Source organism: Phoxinus phoxinus (assembly GCF_949152265.1).
Source record: "Phoxinus phoxinus genome assembly, chromosome: 2".
NCBI lineage: Eukaryota > Metazoa > Chordata > Actinopteri > Cypriniformes > Leuciscidae > Phoxinus > Phoxinus phoxinus.
The window spans coordinates 36,057,066-36,078,500 of NC_136877.1; positions in this window are offsets into that span (position 1 = coordinate 36,057,066).

Genomic DNA, 21,435 nt, shown 5'->3' on the forward strand with positions numbered 1-21,435 from the left:
AAAATACTTGGAATTTGATACGCATTGACTTTAGAAACACAACGTTAAAACTAGATCATAAGTGTCTGAAATGCGATCACTAAAGATATGGCCAGATGAATTACAATCGTGTTTTTGTTTTGTTTTGTTTGTTTAACAAAGCAATAAATCTACACAAGCCCGAAGCTCCCCAAGGAGTCTGGTACTTCAAAAATTAAGAGCATTGATTTTTGAAATCAGGACTTTTCATTCCATTCTTTGATCTTAATTTGTTTTTTTAGCAACATTTACAAATGCGAGCCAAATGCTAAAGCATGTGCCAATACATGCACAAACACAGAGTCAACAAAATGCACCTTGTGTGTGTGTTTGTTTTAATGTGGTCCAGATGTTCTTGGGGCACATGGTAACAGGTGATGATAGCATTAGCCTGGGATTGGACACAGATGGAAAGGGGCTTGAACCTATTCCTGTATCACCACCGGGATCGTAAATAATTATTTTTCTCTCAGAATGATGAAAATGATTTCAAAGTGAATTATGCTCGGCCAACTCTCTGTGTTGTATAAACTTGCCATACCAAGGGTCCTCTCTCTGCGTTAGATCATCAGTCAAGAAAAACATATCATTCATGTCTTTCTTTGTCACATTCTCACTTTAAGGCTGAAGATTGGCTGGTCCTTGTGGGACAATATTATCACATTTAGGAGGTCTGGTCCGAAAACAACATGACTGAGATTATCCTGCCAAGGTCTTGTGTGTGTGTGTGTGTGTGTGTGTGTGTGTGTGTGTGTGTGTGTATACATAGATACATATATGAGTATATTTATAGAGTGACAGTAAAGACATCTTACAAAAGATTTTGGTTTAAAATGAATGCTATTCTATTCATCAAAGAGTAAAAGATAAGGAATGTTTCCTGAAAATAGTTCAATTGTAATATGTCACAATATTACTGCTTTTACAGTAAGTTGTTTCAAACAAATGCAGCCTTGGTGATTTCTTTTAAAATCGTTTTAAAAATCTTACCGACCCCAAACTTTCTGATATAACCCTGTTTCATTCCAAATAAAGCTCTTATCCTCTCTGTAGAGAAGTTCAGTCCATCAGACTCATGTCATGCTTGTAATACGAAGGATTGTTCCCAGTTTGGCCAAGGTGGAAACAAGCTTTCTGCGTAGTTTTAAAACTAATCAATTATGATTGGATGGCTGGTGGGTCAGTCTGTTGGGATGAAGGAAAGAGCCACTACATGTGTCAAAGGATTGAGTGAGGACGGACATAAAGCAGAACAGAGAAATATGTCCAAACTCTGTAATTACAGCTCTCAAGAGACAGGGATACTTGAGTGTATGAACAAGATCTGTCAAGATCTCGGAGTACGGTGTATTTGTATAAGTCACAGCCGATTGTGCAGTAAATCAAAACACCATTAAGGTTAATATAATTATCTTGTGCAAGAAGCATTATTGTTAGATTAGGCGCTTTCGATTTCGCCTCAACAATCAGAACTTGCTTTGGAGCAAAGCACATAAGTAAGAAAGACAGAGACTTTGAGCTCATCAGTTCTATTGAAATGGGCAGTTCATGTAATTACTCTATCACGGCTTCCAGGGACCCTCCCCCATATCACCTTAACGTTGAGTCCCCGTCCTCACACCCCGCATGGGCAGATCAACAGCAGAACCCTCCATGAAAGCACCCCAAATGGGGCAGCACAAAGTCTATGTGGCAGCCATTTGGGAAGAGGGTCGTTCACTGTGATGGATGCATAAGAAAGCAACACGTTGTCCCAGCAAGGTGCCGCGGAGCTGCGCTCTACTTCAGCCACCTTTCAACCACCACGTCGCAGTGTGAAATGATTCATTTGCGTTGGCAGACGGCCGTATATCCATGGCGAGACAGAAATCCCTGTTCTAAATCTCACACCCACTGTTACATGTTTATGCAGCTGGATTGTTTTATTGGGCCAATTAAATGAAGTTGTGATAATTGAGCATAAGTATCAGGGTGGGGAACAGGGGCAGTCCAGCTGTCAACTGCTGGGCTCAATGAAATCCTAAACAAAGCTCTTTACACCTGTGCTCTTTAAATATTACAGCTGTGTGATGAAAAACAATAGGGAGGAATTACCCGAAGAGAAAGCAAATGTTGGTTTTGAGTCATAGATGGTATAACCAGTTCTGTGCTCTTTGAAGACACCCTACATTGGCATGGAAGGCGCTTCAGTAATTTTGCATTCAGGGGCATGAAAGCATCAACTCATTTCCTGCACATCTCATCCTGATCATATCCCAGCAAACCCCATGACTCACCCTGCAAAGGACGCAAAAGTGGTGTTTGTTTGGAGCTCGGCAGGCCAAGGGATCTCCCAGCGGAGCACAGAAAACTCACACAGCTGCCTGAAAGCCCACTAATTGTGTTTCCGTCCCCCTGTGATAGCAACCATATAGCTGAGTTTTCAGCATTCTTGTTAAAATACATGTGAATTGAAAAAAATAATTATACATCTGCATGTGAACAATTCACTAAATTTAAATGTGAGGTTCCACTTTATTTTAAGGTGACTTTGTTAGATTGTACTTACTCAAATGAGTAGAGTAATATTAATTAACTACATGTGTAGTTAATACATTTTTCCTTTGTAATTTGTAAAATGTAAAACAGAAACATTAAGGGGATTGTTAACCCAAAATTCCGTCAACATTTTCTCACCCTCATGTCACTCCAAACCTGTAAGGAATACAAAAGAAAATATGTTAATGTTGTTTTGAACCCCAACGTTCTTCAAAATACGGTTTACATGCACAATAATTTGTCATTTTAAAATTTCACAAACACTTTGAGTCTAAAATCGTAGCAGTCCAGTTTTTGAGAAGTTGGACTAACAGACCTAGATAATGTTAAGCGCATATGTTAATCAGGCTATAATGGGCCTCTCATATTCTTGCTTCATAACATTTTGAAACAAACATTCAGTACTAGTTTTGGATAAACCGACAAAGACTGTAGCTCAATTATAATGGTGTATATAAACTGATTATAGATTATAGTCTATAATCTTGAGCACTGATATCTTGCGTTACACGTTTAAACTGGGCTAACTGTTGGCAGCTGTCCTCAGACCTTCTCACTCACTCATAGGTGGCTTGGTGATTTTCTGTGATGAAACTGAAAAAAGTTTGGCGGGAAATTGAAAATACTTGTGATTCCGTGACATGAAAATTCTGCCAACATTAAAGTGAAATGAACTGAATTCCATTTGGTTCCTGAAAATCTTCTGGCGATGGTTTGCTCGGGCTTGAAGTTGTTCCACACACCACAGGATGTAAACCTTCTGTTTCATGTCTCAACAGCCAAGCACACATCCATCACACTTACGCAAGCAGGACAGTGGTATTAAAACCTCCCCTCTTCCAGCAGATCGTCCTTGGGATTTGAGCTAAAATGATTTCATATGAATGTTATGGCACAATCCTGGCAGAAAGAGCATCGGATTCTACTACAAAACAGTTTATATTTTCAGCTCTTATGATTCACAGCTGTGCTGTCTGTACCATTCGCCTCAACGTACAGCTGCGGGGTGACAAAGCTGAGGAAATTGGATTTGACAGTGTTTTTCATTCTTTCATCCCCAAAATAACATTACCCATGATTTCCCATCCCTGACAATGTGATGATAATGGATGAGGGCAAAAGCTAAGTTTACAATAGGGGATCTTCATTTGAAGAAGGCGCCATGAGCAGAGATAGAGCAGGAAAACAAACGTTGAAGTGCTGATATGTAGAGCAATGAGTGATAGAACATCTTTGCTGTTCATCCATTGAGGGTAAGGACTGTTGACTGAGAGTCAGATCTCTTGCATTTGCCAGCACTGAGGCTTGATGCTTCTTAAAACTAAAGCTCCTTAATATAAACATACAGAGCTTTGGGCGTGCAGAACCTAACTGCTCCATTTACATGGGTTTACATGCATTCATTGGTATGAACTTGCCCTATTGTGCATTTGTTTACCAGATGTATAAGAACGAAGAGGTCAATGTAATTCAGTTGTTAAATAATCAAGGAAGAGCTAATTGTGCTGCAACTTAAGTGGAGAAACAAAAATACTTTGAAGAATGTTGTGTCCATAGTACTCCATACAATGAATAATAATGGGGTCCAGCGTTGTGTTGGACCCCATGGACTCTCATTGTATGGACCGAAACAGTTGAATTTTTCAAAATATCTTCTTTTGTGTTCTGCAGAAGAAAGAAAGTTGGGAATGACATGTGGATGTGGGTGAGTAAATGATGACAGACTTTTTCTTTGGGGATGAAGTATCCTTTTAAGACGATCTGAAATTCAACTCAAATAAGTAGTTTTTTAAATATATTTTTAAAAAGAAGCCCTTGAAGCTTTTATATCGGTTTCAAATGTGACTAATAGAAACTTTATTTATTTATATCTGATACATTTTATGAAACAGGGTGGAAAAACACTCAATTTCCAAGAATTCCTGCCTGATTCATTTCTTTGATTTCCGTAAATCACACTTTGTCTAATTCCAACTCAACTTCCTAGGAGGTTTGACCAATTAAACTTAAATCCTAACTCATATGTTGAAATGAAACCACTTCTTCAATTCAATTTTACCCAAACCCTGCCATCATCATAACCACATACAGACCTAAATATCACAACTTTTAGAAGTTGGGGATTTAAGAGAAACAGAAACAACACATCTTGTAAACTGTTAACACTGTCGAAATAGAATTCCACGAGGAAGTGATCACAACTGAGGAACTCCAACCCGAATTTAGTATTACCTAATATGCTCCGATCATGCCAATGAGATGAAACCGATACTCAGAATAATCAACTAAGTATCACTCATACTGCCTGGTACTGCAGAACAAATAAGAATCACAGCAAAATCCAATCAAAATACAGGAAATTGTGTGTATTTTCAATGGCAGCTCTATAGAGGACTGCAAATCCTAGCAAAACAATGTGCCATACTTTGCATGAAACTTTACTTTTTTCCATGCAGCCTCCAGCTGTTGTGTGTCCTCACTGTAGCCACTGTGCACAGACAATACTTACATGTTTTGGATGCTGGAGGAACTAAGGCTTATAAAATAACAGCTAGTGCACTGACTAGCCTCCCAGGGGATGAAGATGGCTTCATTTGAATGAGAATAGTCTCCCTGTCCCCTGAGATAAGACTGAATCAACATGAGGTCTGACAATTCAGAATGGCTTTCAGCGCATAATGTGAAGGATAAAGTCTCTTTGCTTTTCCTTTCTTGGCTAATGCATTTGAGGTGCATCAGACAGGGTGTTCGGGGAGATTCAGCCTTGGACACTGCCAAAGACCTAAAGCATATCTGCTACTTTGCACAGCAATTATCCAGGTTTTCGTTTTTCCTCCCAGGGTCTCCAGGAGACTGGTTTTGCACTGTCCTCACGCATTACTTCTCGTGCTGATTGAAGACCGATCCTGTCACCCCGTGTTTTCCAGGCTTTCAGGCCACCCAGTACGGACGAACCTCATGCATGTCATCCCTCTGTGTGGTCCTCTCGAAAGAGAAACAGATAGACACAGAGGAAACGCAAAGCAAGTGCCAACGGAGAAAGAGATGTTTCAAAATCTGACAGTGTCATTTCTGGGAAAGGAAGGAAGAGAGGGAAAGGAAAGAAGGAGGCGGTGGCGGGGGGAGCCCAGTAAAACAAGCAAAGAGTCTGAGCTGATTGTGAGTGTGGGACTCTTGCCATGCGAAGAGAGCAGGAGACTGGAGGGAGGCCGTGCGTGTGTGGAGGGAGAGAGCGAGCAAGAAATGAGAAGAATCTCCAGACTTCAGTAAAACATTCGGTATTCTGCTCGTTCGCACTAAATGCTGAAAGAGAGCCACAAAGGATTAATTCACATGAAAGCGCCAGCAGATTATATACAGCTCTGCTTAAAGAGATGAGAAAACAGTTATTTCAGTCCACAGGGCATCCAACTGCTTTGACTGATCATTAGAGGCTAGTTAGCAGCCTTTACCTTCCCAGTCTCATCCAAGAGACGGAGTCGCCTTTCACTATAAAAGCCTTGAAACGAGTGCAGTAAACACAACAATTAAAAAACATGCTCCATGTAAATCTATCTTTTAGAAGAAGAAAAAATTAAAACAACCCTTTCCTTTCTTTAATGGGGTTTATTTGTGGTTTGCTGGATTAAAAGGCCTGTTTCCGGCCCACATGTTGGAGATGCCGGTCGCCCCTGAAGGTGTTTAGTGCGAGCGAGCCGTGTAGCGGCGAGGCACGGGCAGCTGGGAGAGATTAATAAAGAGAGGGAAGGCTCGTAAATACTGCTGCCCTGCAGTGATGAATGCCTCCGTAGTCCACAGACAGCAGGATGGGAGATAAGGGGAGAAAAGACAAACACTCCATTTCAGCTCGGGACATGTTGCACCCAGCCAGGCCTCAACCTAAATGAGCACTTGGACCAAAGGTCTCCAAACACTAGAGGTCAGCATACCGTGGGCTTGGGAAGAAGTCGTGACTAGACAAAAAGTACAAATTACGAAAGGCTCTGCTTTCTGGTCCGTCTCTCTCTCAGGGTTCATTTGCTTAATCTGATGGAAATGCTGTCTAGTAGTGCAACAGCAAATGGTGAATAAAAGAAGAGAGGATTTTTAAATGCTTTCAATTAGCTATTTAGATACACTGTAAAAAGAGATCAGTTGACTTAACTTTAAAAAAAAGTGAGGAAACACATTGCCTTAAAATTAAGTAAATAAATGACACTTAATTGAAAAAATTAAGTTATGTGAACTCGACAGCTCCACATTATATATTTTTTTCAATTATGCATTAAGTTTATTTAGGCAACAGGTTTCCTCACTTTTTATAAGCTGTCAACTGATCACTTTTTGAGTTTAAAATGACAAATGGATTACCTGATTATGATGATTATTATGTTTTAAATTATGAAAACTATTCCTCTATGATAAACTTTTAAAATTATAAAGGACTCGGGCTGTTAAAGTTTGTGGTCAGTAAGATTTTTTTATGTTTTTGAAGAAATCTGTTATGCCCACATTTATTTGATAAAAAATACAGTAAAAACTGTAATATTGCACTGTAAAAAAATTGCTGTAAAATAACAGGAAATTTAGGATGCCATTAGATGCAGAGACAATGCTGGATGACTTCACTGAGGAAATCTCATATGATGCAGTAGGAGCTGCCATGTAGTCGGAAGGATTACAGTCAGAGATCACTGCAACATGGTCAATGGCGATATCTGCTTAGGATATAAATCCGACAAGATCAGGAAGACGACCCACACACTGGACCGGTGTTGCAGTGTAAGTTGCCCGGAGGAAAGCCATCGCAATGCAAGCTGAAGGACCTCAGCCCACAGAGTCGTTGTATAGCCAGAAAACTGGACAAGCTGGAAGTAGATGAACATGGAGTCCTCTGGAAGAAAACGGCCCAGAAAACAGCTGGTAATACCTTACAAACATAAAATCACAGTGTTGAGAGAACTGCACTACCAAATGGGACATCAGGGAACCGACGGGACACTATCTTTGATTCGAGACCGCTTCTTTTGGCCATAAATGCAGTGTGAAACAGAACAGCATGTAATGAGTTGTACGTGTTTAAAACAAAAGAAACCCAACCGTGAAACTAGAACACCTCTCGTAAGCATCACCTCAACCCATCCATTTTAAACTTGTGTCTGTTGACTTCCTCCAAAGACAAATTAATGTAAAGGTGGCAGGGGCGGATCTAGAAAAAAAATCATGGGGTGGCAAGCAGGGTCAGGGATAATTTCTGGGGTGGTGAATGTTTATAGCGGGGGTACGCAAGTTTTGCTTGATCGCAAGGCAATTTTTCCGCTTAGGTGAAGGCTGAGCCTCCCAAACTTATATAGAAAAGTAGCATTGTCCATATTATAAGTAGTTTTTTTTAAACTCAGATAAAATTGTAACTTTTGTAAAAAAATAAAAATCATCATCTTGGGAGCCACAGGAGTTGGCACCTGGCTCCTTATTTAGCTATAAAGTTATTATAATTCTTTGTCCTGTAAAAAAGTACTAACTGAGAGTGAGCCTCTGTAAGCACCCAAGTAGCTTCTAGAGCAGATGTGAGACATCACATTTGTTAAACAGACCAAAAGAACGATTAAATTAATCAGGTTTTGAAGATCTGGATTGCAACTAGCCTAGTCCTTGAAACAATGCATTTATAAAGTGCCAGGTTGATGACTACACTAGAATTTAGACAGTTCCAGACAAGGACAAAACCTGGAAGACTTTTCCAAACCAGGACTAAACATGGAATGCACCACTAGGTATAATCTGGGACTAAAAAAAAAAAAAAATTTGGTGGTTTTATTTATTTTAAAGCTTAATCTTGAGTAAGCAAACTGTACTTTTTATGTAGGCTAATTTATGTAATAAATAGAACCTTACTGTAAAGTGTTACTGATTAGTTATACACCGATTCATTAAAATGGGAATTGGACGTGCCATGCGCGTTGTGTGATTATCCCAGCAGAAGGACATTGACATCCAATTTTTCTGTCAACACAGAAAATATTTCATCACTGGATATTTTTTTCCCGTTTAATTAAAGTGTTATTTTATGTCAGCTGAATGTCCAGAACGCTTTTCAGAAAAGATAAGGCAACTTATTTAGCACAATTCACACCCATCGGTAATTCAGAAAAAAAAAAAAAAAATCTCCGAATGCTCCACATGAAACTTTGGTCTTCCGACCTTTTACCACCGTGTCGATTTATTTTGATTAATATGTGCGAGGGAGAGAAAGCAAGACAGCGCTTAGTTTGGAGATGGTGAATTGTTTACACTTTCGCCTGGCTCCGAAGAGAGAGAGAGTGGTTCTTGCAGTTAAACATTCGCCCTGTCACAAGCGCGGCAGTTCATCTACATTACTCACCGATCAAATAAGACTTTGGCGGGACAAAATTTCACTTTGGCCGGCGCTAAAACAAGTTCAATGCAGGAAAATTCATGCGTGAATTTAACTGAGTAGTAGCCGGACTGGCTGACATCAATGGGGTGGCAGCTGGGGTGGCAAGACCTTTACTAGGGGTGGCAGCTGCCACCCCGTGCCACCCCAGTAGATCCGCCCCTGAAAGGTGGTGTAAGTGTCCCTGACCACGTCGAAGTCAGGCAAGATAGAAGCGGACAAAATATTCAATGATTATGCCCTCAAGTTTGGCTTTCCGTTGCGCATTCCATCACGATTCAAGGAGGTGATTTCAACTTTTCACAACTCAGCAAGTACTGCAGTGTAGCTGGCTCGAGAACAACCCCTTACCACCCACAGGGGAACAGCCAGGTACTACGTTTTAACCGAACTTGCCAGATTACTACCTAAGACCCTCACATATAGAGATAAAACCAATTGGAAGAACTCTCTGAAAAAGCTTATATTTGCTTACAACTGTACCGAAGTGACAGGGTTTTCCCCTTTCTACCTTTTGTATGGCCGCTCTCCGATATTACCTGTCGACATGTTGTTCAATCTTCTGGGTGATGTAGATGGAGGTAGTCACAAGAATTATGCGGAACAATGGAAACATGGAATGCAAGAAGCATACACTATATTGCAAGGGAAAATGCTTACAAAGCTGCCCAGAGAAATAAGAGAAACTATAATGGCAAAGTAAGGAGCACAGTACTGAGTCGTGGCGACCGTGTGTTGGTCCGGAATTTGACTCCGCGAGGTGGACCTGGAAAATTGAGAAATCATTGGGAGGACTCATTTCAAGTAGAAAACGATGTTCCTATTTATGAACTGAGACCTGAACATGGAAAAGGGAGATCGAGAGTCATGCACAGAAACCTCTTATTACCATGTGATCACTTACCGTTGGAAACTGAGGGGCTCCCACCTAAAACAAAAGAAAAGATGCCAGAACAGCAAAAGTCAGGAGAGAGCTGGATGGAGAGGTAGAGAATGACTATTATGTCATGGACATTCAGCTACCACAGGAAGTGGCTGAACGTGAAGAAACACCTCAAGTCGAAAGGCATGCAGTAGAAACAACAAAGCTTGAGAGGAATGATGATTATCTCAGTCAGGATACACCAGCCAGTGACTTACCTGTGGTAGCAGATCATTTAGTTGAATACAAAATTGTTGAGGAAATACCACAGTTCTCTGGAATCATTGATGGAAGTGAAACAGAGACTATGCCTAAGCGACCACAGAGGGAACGTAGACCACCAAAGATCTTTAGATATGCTAAAATTGGGTCCCCCTCTTGTTATGGCCTTACTGCACTACCATTCCATACCATGCCTCAAGCGTGGACATATCAATTGCAACCTTACTATCATCAGCCAATATACTCTTATGGAATGCAAGTTGAAATACTTTCTTGATAGTTGAATAGACCCTCAATGACTTGAGACAAAACTAAGTGACATTTCAGGACTTGAAAAAATACTGAATTGAGTAGTTGAACAGGACTCTTCCTCAGGGACTATGCATAACCAGTATGCATTTGTTGAATTGCACTGATATATTGATGTTGGATTAAGGAGACAAATTTGAATATATCAAAATAGTTCCAGTCTGTAACCATTATACCGAAAGACTCCAGCAGGGGGCGAGCATGGGGAGTTATTATCAGGCACACATTTCCCTTCCCCCACTCGTAATACAGAGATAGAGGGAAACGCAACAATGTCTGTATTTGAATATTTCTATATTCCTCTTTTCAGGGAGACTACAACAGCAATATCAAACAGTTCAATCGTCTAGTCTAGGCAGTTATGTTCAGCTCTTGGCACTGAGCTGTCCAGTTCTGATGATGTCACTCAGACCTCTCTGACCCAGAGCTGGGTGTATCGGCCATGGTTGCGCAGGAAAGCCTTTCTCTCACTGCGGGATGTGTTTTTCTGGGCAGACTGCGAGGAGTCACTTTAACAGTGGGCGATTATTATTTAACAAAGCTACACACACACACACACACACACACACACACACACACACACACACACACACACACACACACACACGAATATATCTCCTGAGAGGGAAAGGTGTTAAGTGTGTTTTTGCTTCGGTCCTAATTGCAAATGCACTGGGCACACACTGACAGACAGCGCTGAGGTATTTACACTTCATATCATGAGAATGTGTGCACAATTATGACGATGGAAAATATAATGGAATGATCATATTGAGCAATGCCTATGTTTACAAACTGGCATCCACTACCACACCCAAGGGAGGCGAGAAATGAGGGGTGAGGTCATTGCTAACAATGACATAGAGCGTTTAAAAATCATATGTTGAGGAACAATATTTGGGGAGAGAAGGAAAAGTTAAGAGAAACTCAAGCCAAGACAAAAGAGCCAGTTTAGGGGGGCCTGTTTAAGCTATGGTGAACAAAAAATTGCTTTATTGCCTCAGCGAAAAGCCAAAGCATTTTGTTCTGGCATGGAGCTGCTCAGATGTTCTTTCATATGGCCTGGCAAGGTTAAGGTGAGAGAATAAGCTTGGCTACAATTCAGCAGAGCCACCTCTTTCGAGAGCTCCCCTATGCACCCTCAGTGATATGTGGCTGAACAGGGACAGCACATTAGCTTAATGGCTGGACAAATGACTCCTCCGTCGTCATAGCCGTGTGCCTGTACAGTTAATCCAAAGGTTTCATCACTTTGGTTCAATGTGCTCAAGCTGACACGCCGCCACTCTCAACAGGCGAATGGATCATTTCAATTAAAGCCAAAAATACCAGTAATGACTCAAGCGGTGATTAAGTAAAGATGTGTTTAAGGCTTAAACTGTTCCATACATCAGATGAGTATGGGTAGAGCACAGATGTTTGAGACGCTGATTTGCTCTGCTGAGATCTTTCTAATGGCATCATTTCCTGTCTCAGGACCTCAGAGCTATTATTTTAAACGCATATATCGCTTGCTCTGGTTCTCGGTTTCTATCTGTGCCTTTATTTTAGGCCTTTGTATAACACATCAAGAATGTTTACATGCACTTTAAAAAGTTTGATTCGGACCAAAGTAATAATTAGACTTTTTTAATATCATGTAAACACAACTTTTGAGAAAATTAAGTATAGCATACTTAGAAAAGAATACTTATTACAGAAAAAATACACTTTAAAAAAAAATACAAGTGCAAACTGAATGTAATGTTTTTGGACAATTAATTACATCAATTGCAATTTCAAGTCAGATCGTTTATTTTTTTTTTTAAATCACTTAAGTAGGATTGAATAGACCACTACATAACTATGATTTAAAATGTTCTCAAGTAAAAAAATTATTTTGTCATTATTACAAAGTGCATTTTAAAGTGTACTTGAGTGTGTTAAAAACATGATAATCTACTCTCTTTAAGTTGCATTTTATTTCATTAATATATTATTTGCAAATACAGTTTTTTTATATATATATATACTTTAAGATTTGAAGTACACTACAAATGCCTATTTAATACATTAATACAATTAAACACTTCCTTTTTCAAATGTATAGTACAGATGAAATTGCAACAGTAAAGTTCTTGCAAAGTTGTGCTAACAGACCGAATAATGCAGTTGTAGCTCTGCTTCGTTCAGCATGTATACGCATTAATCAGATTATAACCTCACTGTTGTGAGCCCTCTCTGAAAGACAGATGTGTGATGGATTTAATTCTTCAAATATTCAATTACACATTGTGCATACTTAGAGAAATCGAGACAATGGCTGCATCCAAAATTGCATACTAGTAGGTGCTTATTTTGAATGAGTAATTACTTCACGATCGCTAAAAAAAAATTCTTTATGAATGTAGTATAAATGTAATCTAGACATACTACATCCGCCATGTTGTCATTATCATGTGACCTACCAGCGTCAGTTACATCACTTCACTGTCCTTCATAAACCCTCTCCCGTGGCCTCATGGGATAGTAAAGGGTCCATCGTATGCACACTTCAGAATCTCGCTGAAAGTAGTAGGTCATCCGGGTACTTTTTGCCCACTGTTTTATGACTACAGTGAATTCAGACAGTTCTTTTGTCACATACTTTTTTTCGCCTACTATATCATAGGGAAGTATGCGATTTCGGATGCAGCCTATATCTCAATAATAATTGTGCATGCAAATGTGGTAATACACTTTATTATACTTGAATGGTCCTCTTGGGATCCACATTCATCATTCAACAAATCAAACAGAACTACTCCCCAGCAGAAACTTTGGTCCTTATTGTCTCTAAAATCACGAACCTGAGATAAAATGGGTTGCAGGTGTCAGGCACTAATAGTCACATACGAGCTCAAGTTCAATCACAGCTGCTTGCTTCCTTTAGCCAGTTCCTGCTTTGCTTTTAAGAGATTCTCTTAACCCCATCATTCACTTTTGTCATTCTCTGCTTTAATACCAGGGTGGGCAAGAGGGCAGGAGCTATAGTAAACAGAACTGTCTGGGGCTCTATGAGAGTGGGAAACCATATGTCCCGTTGACAGTCTGGGGTGTTTAGACGTTAAAGGAATAACCTATTTCATCATCGCCTCAATGAGCCAGAGCTAAGCCAATAATGGCCCAATGGGTGTCTTTGTGATCAATGAGGTTTGTTAGATAAATCATGTTGTACTGTGCAGAAAGTCATTAAATGTTAAATATATGACAGATTGTCATACATTTCATCAAATGCCATAAAGTGCTATATGATTTCCCAGTGACACTTAACAAAAGGTAAATTTTTTATAGAATTTATGGCATATTAATCAAGGTTAATGTTGATTTATAAATATAGTGATAATAGTTATGTCAAGTTTAATTATAAGGGATGATGAAGTCAGGTCATAATTCCAAAATAAGCTCCTATATATATATACTGCATATACCCTAGCATGGTAATGGATATGACAATGTTAATGTATTTGGTCTTGGCAGAATAGATCTGCTATGCTGCTTCTGCTGATATTGCGGCAGCAGAGCAAGTGCAGAGACTTGCTACTGCCAACACATAGACACGCTGCTGTGAGCAAGTAAGACATACTGCTGCTGCACAAATAAATAGCATATTTGAAATTACCCATAACCGATCCATACATTTGGACCTGAGGAAAGTGGAAGGTTTCAGAGAAACTCTGAAAGCACACTGAAAACTGCTATAGGAAACATTGACCAACTATTTAAACGTTGAGAAGCAAGCTAATTTGCTACAGATGCAACAGGAACCAATCAGCTTGTGCCATGTAGTCAACGATGTGATTGTCAGCAGGTTGCATGAAGGACCCATCAGCCTGCGCTAGAGTGTGGCATATACATATATTACACACATAACTCCTAGATTATTAAATGCTATAAAAACACACACACACACACACACACACACACACACACACACACACATCGTTAATTTATAGTAAGTTCATAATTCCTAATGAATTCATTAACTTAACCAAACTGAGTCATGCAGTTTATTCTAAAATCTTTCTTTAGTTTGTTTTCAGTCTTCTTTTCCTTTGTTTTTAAGGGGAGCCAACTAAGTGGGAGAACAAGCTGGAGCTGTCAAAGCATGAGCCGAAAGCATAAGACAACCAAAGACAGTTCTGACACAGCGAAGAGCTTCTGCCATGAGGTGCTTTTATACAGTCTGCCTGGGTATCACATGTTTGTGATTATTTCTGGGAAGTAATGAGGAGAAAAAAAAACGTGGGAGGGGGTATTTTAAGTAGAGGATGAATATAACATCAATGGGAAGTGTATCATCTTGGTGAAATTACTATCTGCAGAAATTTACTGCATGCAAACCTGTCAAAACATGAGATGAAAAAAGAGGAACAAAGAATTATCAATGTTCAAAGAATGTCCTGTAACTAATGAATGTCCAGGATTATGTTTGGCCATTAAAGGTACTTCAATAACTGTCTGTGGTGACATTTCTCTTCTTGGTGTGTAAAAAAAAAAAAAAAAAACACTCCACCCTTTAAGTCCTGCAGAGCGAGTCACTTTGTGTGTCGTCCCTCTTCCTGCCTCTGAAATTCACAATGCTTATCAAAGCATGATGAGACGTGAGATCAGTGGGGGGCATCAAATGACCTGTCACTTTTGCAGGGTTCCTCCCTCTCCCAAAGAGCCATGCCTGAGTATCCACACAGAACGAATCTGATATGTGACTGAACAGGGCACCGCTTGTGTGAGCGACACCATCTGTCTGTGAAGGGGTCCCACGCTGCATGTGAAATCTGATGAGAGGAAACAAAGGGAAGGAAAAGAAAAAAGAACGAAGGGCAAAATAAATTTTCAATGGTAAAGAAGCAAAAGGAGGATATGGAAAGTCATCCAAGCTGTTTCCTCTCTCTCTTGCTCTGCTTTATATTACTCTAAACTGAGGCACCTGTAAAAGACAGCATTACCATCTTGAGGCGATGAGCGATTGCCAATTTGTGATACATTTCAACAATTGTCACGGTCCTGTGCGCAATAATGTTTCGTTTAACATTATACCGAACAGAAAAGCACAGGAAGACAAACATCCCGTTGAAATGTAGTTAAAGCACAGAATAAAACTCCACGCCTATTGAATCACTCCTCGGGCCATAACAAGGAGGTGTTTCTATGAATTCCAAGTATTATGTTAAAAACAGGCCACTTGAGGTCAAAGGTTATAATACTGACTGAAAAAAATGACAGCGCATAGGAAGTAGTCAATTAAAAGCATGTTAAACCAAATTATTGCATTTTAATACAGTCAGGTTTCCACAGCTTAAAATCATTATGGGCTTGGAAAGCATCTCTTCCCTCATTAGAAAAATATGTTTGCATTTTGAGGAGATGAGGCTCCAGTTTTCATGACAGAGGGATTATGGAGAGAATGCTTATGTAAATAAACAAATTAGGACGCAAACAGATCCACACACACACACACACACAAAAAAAAAACTTGCAGTCTAATAAGCCAGGCTGCAGACTAGCTAAGTCAACACGTAGCGCCAATCAGAATCACCAGGGCTCCCAGCACTCAAGGTTGTCTTGGCACGCAGACAACATTACAACACATAAACAAGGCTATGAGTCCAAATCAAGGCCCTGTAATTGTTATGAGCTTGGCTGAGGAGAACTGCCTTGTTTTTACTGCATGCTTTTACTTCTGTTGTATGACCAAAGGCCCAGTGAGCAAATCTTTACAAGTCATGCTGGAGTCGTATATATTATAAGAGAATCTGACAATAGGGAAATAAATCTAGAATGAATTGACAAACACCAGATCTAGCACACCGAGCAGTCGAGTCCCAAAAGAATGGGGTTTTTTTTACATATGGGTTTGCCTCTCTCGCACCTGCAACGCAGCAAAGTGGGCATTGACAATATTTGACATGTCTCCGACTGTATTTCATGAGCCTTTAAATTAAGTTAGCACTCTCCATTTGTAACGTCTGTCAGTATTCCCCGAGTTGCTGCTAATTCACACTCCTGGTGCTTGTCAATTGGTGCATTCAGAAATGAGAAAGCATGATTTCACTTGAATAGCATGGAAATAATTAAAAACAGCATTACACTGCATTCATCAGCAGACAGCTTGAGACTGACCTCATGTACACATGTACACAGATAGAGAGGCTCATTGCTTGGAGATGGTACTCGGATGCCTGGTAACCGGAATCGATTTTCCTCGGCTTGCTAAAAACTTGAAACGCGCACAATATGCAAGTACATCTATGTGAGATCCCACCCAAGAGATGCATTAAACCGGCAATGCGACTGTACTCAGTAACTCTATGCTCGCAGTACAGCTGATGGATGGAAAAGGGAATGGAGGCTTTGAGTAACACGAGAGGGGGGGGAGGGGAGAAAAAAATTTGGACAAAAGCACATTGTTGTTGTTACATTAATCTGGATACAAGAATGGGAATTTTCCTCCTCATTATGATCACACGCTGCTGGGCAAGCGGCTCCATTTTCTTCCCCCACCGTGCCCTGGCAGCTCGAAGCATCCCTGCTGAGGCGGCTTCCTCACCGTGATGAGTTTTTGACAGGCTTTACAGCCGTGCCAGGCTGAGCAGAATGCTGGCAGTTTTTTGGCGGTTATTAATCTCCCCATCTCTCTCCCTCCATGCTTTTGAGATGGAAGAGCCATCTCATAATTGTTAAGCACACTTCTTAGAACAACAGTTTGTTTAAGCACATGTGGACTATGATTTGAAACTAGAATGATCTAGTAGAGCTCTGGAGGATCATCTAGGGAATAAACATTATCTTCTGCTGGTGTAAACCCCACTCAGGCTGATTTTATATAGTTATTAGAGCTCTGAGCTAAACATACAGCCATAATTTCAGCATACATGTGTATCAAATTACCCATAACACTTTCAAGATGATTTAGCCATTGAAAGGAATGGCAAAAAGCTGGAGCCACTAATGGCGACTAAATGATGCTGAAGCATCTCAATGAGCTCACATTAGTAAATTGCACTAAATGGCAATATAAAAAAGATCTCATGGCTAGGAATAATTGCATTAAAAATCTACTCAGACAAAATACATGCAAGATATGAACCCTCTCAATCGAAAAGACTGAAAAAGAGGGGTTTGTTCAGCATGTGAAACACAGAAGCACTGCTGCCATCTGCTGTCTCTTCAAAAAAACTGTTTTGGGTTGCCAGGGTATAGCAAAACCATTTATGATACTTTAAGAAAAGGACACATATTGCAAACAAAGTGGCTAAATAATCATGCTTTTAGGTTCATTAATCTGCCATGCATCCACTCAACTCAACTCGACTCAACTCAACAAGGAACATTCTGCTATTGTTTACTCGCCCTTAAACTTTTTTCCCCCTGTGAAAGCAGTGGAAAACAGAAGAAGATATTTTAAGATACATGAGTAAATTATGACAGAAAAGAAAAATGATGGTGTTCAATCTATAATTACCTTAGAGTGCTATGTAAATAATAAGGCATGACAATATGATATATCAAAGATCTATGGCATAATTTTCTGAAACAATGTCAGGATTGTTAGTAAAGTCAAGTACTAAAGATAGCAGAGATAATCATTCCCACTCCTTTTTGCATACTTAAATATTCCCGTCATTGCACTTATTCGCATGAACTTGGTGAAGGAGCAGATGTGGAATCATTATGTCTTTCCTAATGATATGACCGCATTGATGGAAGACATCAGGAATGATATAAGCAGTGTTTCTCTCAACAGCAGCACCCTCATTCACAACATTTCCAAAACCAATCGTAGGCTACAGCATAAATCCAGACATATTTACCGCCAACAGTCAATATTGAGGTTTCTCATTCTAAGCACTGACACACCCTCTCCTTCCTGCATTAACCGCTGTTTCAAAACCACACACAAATCAGATTTAAAAGCAAATATATTAATAAAAATGATTCATTGCCCTTGTCTTAATTAGTCTATATCCGGTGCAGAAACATCCAGTCAAAACAGGGTGACTTTTAGGGTATAGATTTCTGTGTTGGCAACTAAGCACTGTAGAATTAATGATTTCTATCAAACACATTTGAACTACAGAATCAAATGTGGGAGGAAAACAGCACATTACATAGATTTAAGTGAATAGATGTGAGCAGCATGGTTCTCAAATAGGGGGCCGGGCTACTATAGGGGGCCTCAACTAACTTCTAGTGGGGCCCCAATAAGATAATAATTACAACCAAAAACAACAACAAAACCACATTAAAAATAAGCTGAATTTTGGGGTATGTTTGTTTTATTACAACAGCAGTACCAGAGGAACATATCAGATTAGATGGGAGGGCATTTGAATATTGTCTCGGCCAAAGGGGGCATTTGAGTAAAAAAAAAAAAAGGTTGTGAACCACTGCATTAGAGTATGTGACCTGCTCTGAGCAGTGTCTTATTAGAGCCCAGATTTACTGTAAAACTGGACCTATAGATAGACAAAAAAGATTAAGGTGAGGGACAATGACAGATTTATGTCTCAAAGCAGTGATGTATCAAAATGCCTTTAAGAGCAGAGTATTAGGGGTGTAAAGCGGACATTTCATCATGATAAGATTTGATATCAATTCTCGTAGCCAGTGATATGATATTTGCCAATACCTCAAAAAATTCTGCAATAAGATTATGTTTTGATTAGATTCAGGGGTATATTGATTGATTTCTCGTTATTATGATTATGTGCCTGTTTGACACAACCAGTTTTGACACAACTTTTGTATTAGCTCACAAGTGCAACCAAAATATATAGCATGAGCATTTCTCTGGAAATTGCACATCCTGTACCCCAATTGGGACATCCACAACAACAACAAAAAAAGTAAAATTTTGTTTTTTAAATAATAAAGAAAAATAAATAGTGGGGGAAAAAAATCAAGTCACAAATGAGATAAGTGATCTGATGACATGACAAGAGTCAAGAAAATCTTACAGGCTTGCTAAAATGTGCAGTGTGTAAAATCTAGTGCAAATCCACATTAGGAAACAGCAAAAATGACTACTCCAGTAGTAGAAAAATACATACATTTACAAAAAGAAATATATAAAAAAAGAAATTGCACAAATAAAGCTGTTAAAACGTATTGGCGGGGCTCAAAGATAAGGATTTTTTTCTACAGATAATCAAATTACAAGCAATAACACAAATAAATAGTTTACTGTACAATAGAACAAAGACACAAATGAAATAAACAGCGTTTTTCAGGTTTTCAGTTAGGTCTAACAGAAGTTTTCAGGGACAGAAATCGAATCGAATAATGTAAAATAATAATAGTCTTCACTATATAAATTAAATATAGATTAATCCCAATTAGAGTTACAAAAGTTAACTTTAGGAGCTGCACGTTTTTTTTACTGAAACACATGTGTTGTCTTTCTCAACTGTTAACATTCACTTGCGACATAACCGACATGTGTTTACGAGAATACTCGCTTAGACGGACATTTTGACATAATTTTGTATGTGCTTATCTGTTCAAGCACAAAAAGAAGGGAAAGATAACTCGATTCAGTTAGTATTTGCACTCTATCTGAGAGGTGGCTCTCTGTGTGCGCGCTTTGGATGTGTGCGCATTGAACATTTCAAGGCGAACCGGAGTACGAAATGAGTTCGCTTTCGTGTCTTCTTTGCTTGAATGTTTAAATTGGCAAGGCTTAAAATACAGCCAAATGATAACGTTTTCTGAGGATACAAGCACTGGCCCGATCGGGACAGTGACAGTTCTGTCAACTGTCCAGATCGCTGTCCAGTCTTTCACGGTGGCCCAGGACCATCGGGCAGTCCTTACTGTCGAGCCCTGACAGGCGAGTTTAAACGAGAATTAACATTTTGGGGGTAATAGATGGACACTACGCAAAGTTGAGGAGAGTGTCAAAATAAAGGTGCCATAAAAATATATATAGGTATACATTTTTTACTCGTTGCATCATCATGTCGTTCGTCATTTGATCGTACTGTTAAAACCTTTTTATGTCCTGCACAATTATAGTTTATATCTTCTACCGCAATAAGATGTGTTTTTATTGGCAAGTCTGTTAAAAGGGCACTTCAAGAAAAAAACAACTGTATCCTTGAATCCCCCTCACAGCTCAAAAATGTTGCTCATTCTCTCAGGGCACAATTGTACACTTTTGGTAGATCATTTGATAGTTATCTGCAAGACTACTTGCAGATGACTTCACGAGCCGTTCATTGATCCGAGACGATGGGTGTGAGTGTATGTGGAAAGCAAACACTGCAGCTAAAAAGAAAAAACTTAAAGACACAGTCAGAACGCAAGTCCAACTCAAGCATATCTATGTACTCACGAGCGAATCTGATCAGCCTAGGAATCTAGTGTGTAATTGATAAGTCTTTTTTCCTCTGTATGCAAGTTAGACTTAATTAATACCAGTAGAGAGGAGATTCTTTCTGGACAAGTCTGACATATTTATCACGGGACGTCTGGGTAAGGCACTCTGGAGTTCGTCACACACGGTGTCTAAACACTAACCTGCCAGATGTGTTAGGATCTTTTTTCTGAGGCAGCAGTTCCCATCAACGGGCAGAAGCAATTACTAGAGGTTATCACAGGTCATCAACTGCAGAGCGGTGAGGATTTGGATTTCCTTCCTTCAAACTCCTTTTTCTCCATCTAAATATAAAGATTCCTGGAAAAAAACAAACATTTTTTACATCCTAAGGAGGATAAAAAGAGTGAATTTTAGGAATACTTTATCAGTGTTGATGGCTTTGGAAATTGCATTTACCATATGTCACGTCTGTCTATTGTTGCCATCCCAGAATGCATTGCCACTTCATGCAGTAACACGATCTAAACACAATCCAGATGTACTCCACCAATTGGTCTAATTCCTTCAAGCCTCGATATTTCACATTACATATATTAATCATCTGAGGCATGTCACAGATTTCTGCACTGATAACAACATCCCTCCCTTCAAACGACGGCTGACTCATTCCAATCAAACCAGTGGGGCGGTTAT